The sequence below is a fragment of the Simochromis diagramma genome, unplaced genomic scaffold, assembly GCF_900408965.1.
Source record: "Simochromis diagramma unplaced genomic scaffold, fSimDia1.1 OVJJ01000802.1, whole genome shotgun sequence".
Classification (NCBI taxonomy): Eukaryota; Metazoa; Chordata; class Actinopteri; order Cichliformes; family Cichlidae; genus Simochromis; species Simochromis diagramma.
The window spans coordinates 15,803,107-15,814,021 of NW_024387492.1; the positions used below are offsets into that span (position 1 = coordinate 15,803,107).

The following is a 10,915-nucleotide window of genomic DNA, read 5'->3' on the forward strand; positions in this document are numbered from 1 at the left end:
AACAAATGTCTGTCCTCCTCCAGAAAATCTTATGCACGCAAACACGCGTTGCAACTTCTTATCTTGTGCGCGTTTTTTATTTTGACAGCGAATGCGCACCTGCGGACCACTTATGTGCATCCCTGGTTATTTAGCTTGACATATTGCAGTCACAGAAACCATAAAGCTGCACTTTATTTTTGCCTTATAGTCTGATTTGTCATAACTTTTCTGTTTTGTGGTAAGCTTTTCTTTGGCTGTCACTTCTTCACCCTGACCTGTCTTATTTGGCTCAGCAGAACTAAAATATATATCCTGCTGCTTTTACACACGCACTCACATAACGCTCAGCGATTCTCTGCGCGATCAACCTCTCACATGTTTAAGCTTGCTGCCGGAGATTTCACTTGTCATGTTTGCATAGTAAGCTAACGATTGATAAGACGATGTCAGAGGAATTGGTGCGCAAATTATCGTCACTCACCAATCAGTGCTGTCGCTCTCTATACACAGTTCGCGCGATTGCAAAGTGAAAGCAAAAAACAAGCGCAAATTCAAACGCGATTTCAATATGCCACATATTGACAGTGGCTCACCGATGCCAATGACATAATTACCCAGCTACATTTCTGAAAGAATGCAAAAGCATTGACATATATTTTTCCTTCCTATGATAACCCGACGGGCAGGGCAGAGATAGATTTTGGCAACCCGACTGGAAAAATCGCTAGCCCCGGGACGTCGGGCTAGCGATTTTGCGAGCCGTGAAAGGAGTCCTTATCACATGCATATCAATGTAATGAATATTAAATAAAGATGTAAAAAGGCAAAAGTAATCCATTTTATAATATGGCCAATGCCATATTGAAAATACAACATATTTTTAGAGTAAGATAGGAAAATATTGTTTGTTTTTCTGCAAAATTACCATGAAATTAGAGAATACTTCAAATTACTTATGCACAACTTAAGTTTACTTACAGTATTATTATTTCCTTGTTCATGTAAAAACATAAACCCTTTATTCTAGTCTGCCTACGTTTAAGTATTTAAGTGCAATTACATTATAATTTTAAATGTAACACATTGGAATTTCATTTAATTACAGGAATTTCCCCCTTAGTTGCGAGCCGTATTATAAAGTGCTATCCATAAAACCCCTAATTATCAATCTTGTTTATTAACACGGGCTTCCTGCTTCAGTCTCTGTGCATGCTGATGTAAAACGGGGTGTTTGAGTAAGAAAAATGATCACGGCAAAACACAACACAGGTCCTGAGAGAAAGGCAGAAGACCAGTGCTTCAGAAACCAGTTAATCCTAGTATGAGATGTGTTTCAAGTAGTCCAGAGTGTACTGTTGCAGTTATTGTTTCATCCCCAAAGTGTCAGCTGTTAAACTTTAAACTTGATCAATTTGAACACAAAGTTCTTAGAGGGCATTCAGGTGTGACACTCTTATAGAGAGCGCACAGAGATTTTAAAGTGACTTTATTTATTTTTTTTATTTTTGGACAAATTAAAGTGAAATCATTCTCTGTATTGAATAGTCTTTACTACAGTGCTGTAACATATGACAAATTTGACAGAACATTAAACCAAGCATAACAAACAAAAGTACATATACGTGAATTTTCTGCATTTATTTCAGCAATTTATTGGCTTCTTTAGGTTCTATTACTTAAATACAGCTTAACAAACTGCATCTGAAAATTATCTTACCACAGCTCAGAATCTATATCGTAAGGATACCTCAATAAGACAGAGTGTGAACTTCCTGCTAGAGAAGTTTTCTTCACAAAGTTTAAGGACAGACTTAATCTGAGCACAGAATGTAAACAAACAAAGATGCTGGTATTCTGCTTAACTCTTACTCTGCTCTCTGTTCTTCTTCTCCACTTGTGTTTTTTTCCCCTCTTGTTTCTTCTGATTTGAAGGCACCATGAACAACACAGTAAACCTGACCTCTCATCAAGATTTGTGGCGCAATGTGACGATTGGAAACACCACCTGGGTTTACCGTCCTGCTGTGAACTCGGCTCTTAATGATGCCATTTCAGCAGTGGTTATAATCATAATCATCATCAACATGGTTTCACTTGGATGCACCATGTAAAGACATAAACATGAACAAAAGGAGGTGCTAAAAGCTGTGGAAAGTCATTACGCCAGCTGAAATCAGTAAATAGAAAGCAATCCTGCCGCTTAACGCAAACTAATTTCAGCAGTTTCAGTCCCAAGCCTATAAAAAGGTGTCTCATTACCAAGGTGTCACACAAGAAACATCAGATGAAGGGTAAAACAAACAAGATTTCTCAAGACCTTCGCAGCCTTATTGTTCCAAAACATAGTGATGGCATTAGTTACAGATAAATGTCTAAACTAGTGAAGGTTCCAGTGTAGCACTATTGGGGCCATAATTTGGAAGTGGAAAGAACATAATTTCACCATAAAATGGACATGACCAGGTGCTACCAGACAGACGAGAGAAAAGAAACATCAGAAGAGTTCAAGTCCAAGAGTCAAGGACAGAAAGACCTGGAATCAGCAGGTACGATTGTTTCAAAGAAAACAATAAGTAATGCATTAAAACGCCATAGTCTGTAAGCATGCTCATGAAGCAAGACTCCATTGCTGAAGAGAAAGCATTTTGAAACATGTTCAATGTTTGCTGAACAAAATTTAGACACATCTGTGAAATACCGGGGGAATATAATTTGGTCAGACCAAAACAGAACTCTTTGGATGCCGTAATGCACACCATGTTTGGAGGTCAAAAGGCACTGCACATTACCCTAAAATCACCATACCGACAGTGAAGTTTGAAGGTGGGAACATCATGGAGTGGGGGTATTTTTCAGCATATGGCATTGGCATGCTTCATATAATTGAAGGAAGGATGAATGGAAAAATGTACCGGGACATTCTTGATGAAAATCTGCTGTCATCTACCAGGATGATGACGATAAAACAAGGGTGGACGTCCCAAACACAGATCCAAGGAAACTCTGTTAGTTATGGATATGCCTGGTTTAAATTTCTTTGTGTGGATTGGATGGGTTGTTAGTGACATCTGCCTTTGAAATGATGTCAGTACCACCTTTAGAAATATATTCACTTAGCAAATTGGTAAAGTGTTCAATACTTATTCAATACTGCCTTTGAAATGGCAAGGTGTCACCTGAGTGAGCCAGAATAGGTGGCAAGAGTGAGGCAAGACTATGCTTTTCTGCTCCGACTGCTGCCCCATGACCTGAACCTGGATAAGCATCAGGAAATGGAAGGAAGGAAGGAAGGAAGGAAGGACTGATTATTTTTACTCAAACTGGAATAAAATCTTCAAATATTTACAGATACAGGATTTCGGAATAATACTTATTGCTATGAATACAGAAAACTGAAAGTTTACCTTTTTGAATTGAAATGAACTTTTTAACGTTTTGAAGTGTGTTTATATATCCAGTGATATTATTTCTGATCAGTTTTCTACCTTCTTCTGTTTCCAGTATCACCTTATGAAACCTAAGGGGGTGGCTATTGCAGTTGTGTCCCAGTATGTGATCATGCCTCTTACAGCCTTTTTCTTGGCTAAGGTTGGTATTACGTTAAATAAGATTAGAAATAATACTTCATATAAAGTTAGTTCCCTGCAAAATTTTTGAAGAGATTCATAATAAAAATGAGAAAACTATATAAACTGACTTAACCAGAAAGAAGATTAATATTAAAACAAATCAATTTGTTTGTCTTTTTTTTAAAAAAAAAAGCATTTTCTTTTTCCATGCTGTCGGCATACTTCACAAGAGCTCTCATTTTGGGTAATAAAGATCTTTATGATATAAAGGGGCCTGATTATTCATGTTTTTTTTTATGTGAGGAAAATCATTTTAAATTCAACTCTGAATTTAACAGGGAACCAATGAAGAGAAGCTAATATGAGGGAAATCTGATTTCTCTTTCCAGTGTCATTTAGTACTCTTGCTCTTCACCATATAATACATAGTGGCCCAATATAATTGAATTTGTGTTGCTGTGCCAGTATATAACTGACACCAGATCAGCACTTGTATCACTGTTAAACCTTGTTACTGGCACCCTGTAAGAGGTTATTGCGATTTTGTGTTACAGGGGTTCCAGTTGAGTGATATAACAGCTGTGAGTGTTCTGGTCTGTGGCTGCTGTCCTGGAGGAACTAACTCCAACACATTGACTCTGGCACTAAAGGGGGGCATGAACCTCAGGTACACATGGGAAGTTATATTCTTGTAATACATTTATATTAAAAATGTAATTTGAGGTGATCATAACCCTTGTCTTTCCCTTCAGCATCGTGATGACTTCCTGCTCCACGTTGTTGGCTATGGGTATGATGCCTCTCCTGCTCTACATCTACTGCCAGGGTTTCCCCAGCGTGCCCGTATGTTCAAATCATCTTATCGTTGGTCTTGACCCTTGTCCCGTGTGGCATTGGCATCCTCATCAATACCTACAGGCCGCAGTATTCGAAGAGGGTCACAAAGGTTTGTGAAGAGAATGAAGGTCAGACAGATCACTAGAACTGATTAACAGTGTTGATTAATCAGTTGGTGCAGGGATGGCAAATAATGACTTTAATAACTGATATTTGTTATGTTGTTTAACAAAAAACAAAAGACAATAGAAAACCTGTGGATTCTGTCATCTTAAATGTTAGGATTTACTGATTTTTTTTCACTTGACAGACAGAGAAATTGAATTACTCTAGACATCAATCTGTGAACTGATACAATTCCCGAGACTTGATAATTTGTAAGGCTTTGGACACTTTGGACACACATCAGATCTCCAAAGAAAAAAGCATGCTGAATATCTATAATAATGTTAAATGGGTAATGTGTTAGGAATGAAGAAATTCCATCTGATGGAAACGAGAATCATTAACCTATAGAGAGGTGAATTCAAAGACACCCGAAAATCAAAAAAAAAAAAAAAAATGTAAAAGGTTAGTGCATTTTGCTCAAATTTCATTGTAGTTTGTAGCTTGTCTAAGGATCTCAAACAGATACCTAATGGTAGTCAGAGTGCTGTTGCCTAGCCTGTAGAGGTCTCTGCATTCCTTTGATAAGCCCCCGCTAACCATCACTGACCCACCTGCTCTCATCTGTGAAAAGCACAGGGTGGACCTGCCAATTCTGGCATTCCATGGCAAATGCCAAATGAGGCTCCACAGTGTCAGGGAATGAGCAGAGGTGTCACGGTCTGCGGCGGGCGGACCGTGTGTGGGAGTGTGAGGTTCCAGGTGCAGACATAGACGAGGAGACAGTACTGAACTTGAAACGAAAAGCGAGCCTTTATTTGGGCTGATTAACGTGGCAAACAACAGAAAGTACAGAGGCAAAACTAAACTAGAAGCTGAACTGGGAAAACTAAGAACTGACACTAAACTCAGACAGCAGGGAAAGCGAAGACAGGGTGACAACGATGCATATGGGAGACTACTATGAACAGGACTCTGTGCTGGAACAACAAAGAACTATACACGTAAGCAACATGATCAGCACAGAGTCCTGAAACCTGGCGTAACATGGGGGAAGTTGAACAGACGACGCGGCCACGAACAAAGGAAGACTGAGGACTTAAATACACACATGAGGTGATCAGGGGAAGTGGAGACACATGAGAACACAGCTGACTAGAAGGAAACATAATGACAATACAGGGGAGAGTAACACTAACTACAATGAACAAAGAACACCATCCTCTTTCAAAATAAAACAGGAAACACAGAGACATAGACATGGAGATAGAACATGAACTTAACCTAACCAGAGACATGAAACATGACAGGTAGACACACGGACCAGGGAGAGATGACAAAAGGGACTAAGAAACCAAGGACTAAACTGCAAACTAGAAAACAACTAAATGCGTTAAACTACACATGTGGATACAAAAATATGCATTAGAACTTAAACCCTGGGCCTCATGGCCCAGTACCGTGACAAGAGGGCCCACTAGAGGACGTCTGGCCCTCAGGCCACCCTTATGAAAGAGACATTCACACAATTTTATAGGGCTCTGACAATGCTCATCCTGTTCCTCCTTGCACAAAGGAGCAGATACAGGTAGAGCAAGGGTAGCTACCTGAACGCTACTCCAACAGAGGTCATTATATTTTTAATAATTTTACATCTTCACTCCGTACAACACTCTAGCTCCTCTGGAAAAAAGAAAAAGACTCAAATAGGAAGTACTTGACTCCCTGGTATAACTTTCAAACGGGCATCTTAAAGCAGATAACTCGTAGGCTGGAGAGGAAATGGTGTCTCACTCATTTACAGGATCAGCCAGGAAAAATATTTTTTGGCTCAAGAAAAAAAGAGGATTTAAAATCCTCCTGATCACATACAAGGTCTTAAATCTTGAATCGATTTTTAAGACTTCGTAATACCATTTCACCTTAATAGAGAACTTCTGCTCTCAGACTGCAGGCTTAGTTGTGGTTCCCAGAGTATTTAAAAGTAGAATGGGAGGCAGAGCCTTCAGCTGTCAGGCTGTTGCCTCTTCTTTGAAACCAACTCCCAGTTTGGATTCGGGAGACGGACACCCTCTCTATTTTTTAAGATTAAGCTTAAAACTTTTTGACAAAGCTTATAGTTAGGGCTGGATCAGGTGATCCCGAAGCCTCCCTTAATTATGCTGCAATAGGTCTAGGATGTTGGGGCTTCTGAAGAAGTGTTTCTTCTTTACTCACTATGTGTTTATACACCACTCAGCATTTAATCATTGGTTATTATTAATCGATGGCTTGTGACTTTGTCCTGTTTTCCTCCTGTCAATCCGAACTGGTCACAGCAGATGGCCACCCATCAGTGAGCCTGGTTTTGCCGGAGGTTTCTTCCTGTTAAAAGGGAGTTTTTACTTTCCTCTGTGGCCAAAGCGATTGCTCATAGGGGTCATATGATTATTGCTACTTAACTGACCAGATCAATATCCCAGAAGTTTCATTTACTTGATGCTATACTCTGAAAAGTGTTCCTTTAATTTTTTGAGCAACATAGAACCAAAAGAGAAGTCAAACACTGATTTATTCCCTCTCTTGTTGCTGTTGTTAGGTAGGCATCAATATCTTGCTGATTTTTACTGTGGTGACCTTGACCTTAGCTATTATTGCAAACGGACGCTACATCCTGACTGTGCTGTCTCCTTCACTCTTGGCCATCGCTGGTCTCATGCCTTTGATAGGCTACTGCTTTGGATATGTCTTCTCTTCAATCTTCAGACTCAGCCAAAGGTAGGTTATTTGCTTAATTCAGTCATTGATCGATATTATCGACATTGATGATCCTATGAGGTTTGGAAAAATATATAAATAGATCTCTCTCTCTATATATATAGAGAGAGAGACAGACACACAGGCAGGTAGATAGATATGACTTGTAAATAATCCTTCCTTGCCTTCAGGGAGCGGAGGACCGTTTCCATGGAAACAGGCTGTCAGAATATTGTGCTGTGCTCCACCATATTGAAGGTAGCCTTCCCTGGCGAAGTGGTGGGTCCTCTGTATCTATTCCCGGGAGTCTACTTTGTGTTTCAGTTGTTCGAGGCGGCGATGATCATCATGCTGTTTTGGTGCTACCAAAGGTTCAAGAGAAAGGAGAAAGGTAAGAGTGACAGCAGGTTTCAGAGGTTACATTTTACCACAGGCCTTTTATTACACAAGATAAAAAAACAAGAGTTTACAGATGTCTGGCTGATCATTATTTCACAAAAATTCAACTGTGAATTGATCAAGTGTGGGTTAACTCCCTGAAATACATCCAGGTTGCAGCATCTCAGATTGGGGGCTTTGCATTACTGAAGTTGCCATATTTCAAATATATTAGATTAAACATTTTTAAATTTTGTGTTTGAAGAAACAGTACTTTTAGCACTACACAAAGTATAGAGCAGAAAAATACAGATATATTCTTTATTGTACCTTTATGGGCTTGTAAATTGGGCGATACCTTCTAAGGTACTCTTGTTGTTCCCTTTCATGTTGTAGGTTATGGTGACCAGTCTTGAACCACTAATGGCAATATTATACTCATGTACTGGTACCCAAACTGACCTTTTTAAAAAGGTGCCATGTTAGATACAGTGTAATTTATTCTATATATTTTCATTATTAATACTGTATTTGCTTTGATTGTTAGTCATTTAAGTGGTTTCATTGATCACCAAAAGCATTATGCGCCTCACATCTGCCTCAACATGTGGCAACAGTGCTAACCACTGCACCACTCTGACCTGAGACGAACACACAATAAATGTCAGATGGTGTTAAATGCTCAAGTACGCTTGAGCCTCAGTTAACAGCACAGTTAAATAGTTAAATGCTCATTTTTAAATACATTCTGCATTTAATAATTAGTTAGTAATTATTATTAACATCTGGCACTCTCAAATAGTTTAATTGAGTTCAATTCAATTTTATTTATATAGAGCCAAATCATAACAGTAGATGCCTCAAGGGAGTTAAGTACTAATATATTATATTAAGGTCTTGGATTCTAAGTTTTTACAATAATACAGAGAAACCCCCAACAATCAAACGACCCTCCTATTAGGAAGCACTTGGCCACAGCGGGAAGGAAAAACTCTTGTTTAACAGGGAGAAACCTCCAGCCGGCTCAGGGAGCGGCAGCTATCTGCAGCGATTGGTTGGGTTGGAGTGGAGGAAGACCTAGTTTACCTAGTTATTCTAGACACAGGAACTTGAATACATAGTACATTACTAAACACACAGTCTGTGGTTGAAGCAGCAGAAAAAAAGAGGCAGAGAAAATGAACAATTCCACCATCAGGTGTGGATGAGTGAAAACAATACACAAGCTTATGACCTGAGTCGTAACAAACTGCAAGCACCAATGAGCCCACAAAAAGGTTTCTGGCTAAGAGTCTCTGCTGCCTGTTCTTGTTTTCAATTCTACACACGAAAAAATGGCAAAACGGCGCCAAAACACTCCATCGAAGAATAACTTTGTGATTGTGTTTTGTTTACCAAATCTTAGAATTTTACATCTAACCACAGATTGAGCAACTTTTGTGTCAAATCTTGGTTTGTGTTAATGCATCTGCTTATCTGATCCACAGAGCCTTACCAGCCTGCGGCCACTGGAGAGGATCTGAAAGAGTCTGATGTGTGATGTCAATTACCACTCATATTTCTCTATTAGCGTGCACTGTTACACCAAAGGGGCTCCAGATGAAGGAAACAAAATCCTACAGCTTACTGAACAAACAGAAAAATGTGCAACTGTATTTCTTGATTATTATACCATATTGTTATGAAACCTGTTAATGTTGCAGTAACTTCAGTTACAAAGCACCAGTGAAAAGAAAATCCAGTTTTAAATAAATCTTTTAAAAATTAGAGGATTTTTTTTCCCTATGTCATACAAACACAACATTTTCGCTTAAAATAAATTCATTATGTACATAAATGTACTTTTTCCAAGATCTTGTCCACCAAGTACCAACATTATCACTGAGAGAGAAGCTATGGAAGCATCTAAAAGAAGCATCAAAAGTTTCCTGGATAAATAGTTGGATAAATATGTGGAGTTGTCTGTGAGGAATCATCTGCTTCTTAATGTAAAAAAAGATCAGACAGACAGTGATCAACTTCAGACGGGAGAGCATGATGATGTGGTGGAGTACAGGTATCTGTCCACAGAGTGGGTGTACACAAACAAGGGGTGAGCAAGAAAACAAATTTATTGATTTAGAGGAGCTTATTGAGTAATAGTTAATATTTTTCCTTTTATTTACTCATTTATTTTCATGAAAGTATTTCCAAGAGGAGGAGCTTCTTTAGCACTTCTCAAGATGCTTAACTCACCTGTGCATTAGATGGCACTTCTGCACAAACAGAAGTTTCCATGTGTCATTTGAAACAGACAAAAGGAGTAAGGAGTGACAACATGAAAGGAATTGATTTTATGACACAGAGAAAAGCGAAGAACGTGGCCCAATAGGTAAACATAGCATTATATACACCTGTAAACATATTTCTCATGTTTAAACTGCAGCTGTTCATTTCTTGAAAATCATCTGGAGGATTTTGGTCATTTCTTCTTTTTCTGCTTTCTGCAGACAGACTTCTAGGTTTAGGCGTGCAGTTCTCACCTTCAACACACTCCAGACATCAGTCTTAACACTTTAATGAAGCTTTGCTGTGCTGTGTTTGTAGTGTGTTTGTGTTTTTGTTTACTTCAACAGAAACAGACATTTGCAATTTATGTGCACACAGCATGTGAGCAACATTTAAAAACCCCTTGAAGATCTCCAGACATCATGCTCTTAGGGAGGTGACGGGTGGTCGCAACTTTTCTTACAGTGGGAGAGGGGCAAGAATGAGCTTGGCTTAAGGTATAGAGATATATGATGTTCTGTTCAATGTTCTTTGTGTAAGCGTGTCTGTGATAGGGTATATAAGATGTAAGGGCGGTGGCCACAATTTAGAGATGATCCTAGTGTTTTGGCTGGGAAATTCTCTCCATATTGTAATATGTTATTAAACCATTTCAAAACGCTCACTGGGTTTGTTGCAGGTCATTGTTAAAATTTCCATAACAATTTGGCGTTGTCGAGCAGGGTTCCTCGTGTTACAGGTATAGTCCTTTAATGAAGGCTGTGGATGGATGTGTGGGACTGCTCCTGGAGGTGTGTGTCTGAGTGAGGGAGAGAGGAAAACAAGGGGATCACGAGTAGCTACGGAAGAAACAGAAAATAAAGGCATTAAAAAGGGAATATAACAACTCCCACAGCAGCCCGAGGTGTGTGCGATGCTCGTTCTGAGTAAATTGTTGGAGCCTGTAGAGATGAGAATATTATTTTACTGTTACTATTCATTACCATTATTATTACTGTTGCATCATTTATGATTTATCATTATCATTTCATTAGAGCATT

General features: G+C 39.0%; 1 pseudogene; it reads left to right on the plus strand.

The window, feature by feature from the left end:
- Positions 1 to 1,822: 1,822 nt before the first annotated feature.
- Positions 1,823 to 10,439, plus strand: LOC120724605 (annotated as a pseudogene).
- Positions 10,440 to 10,915: the final 476 nt, after the last annotated feature.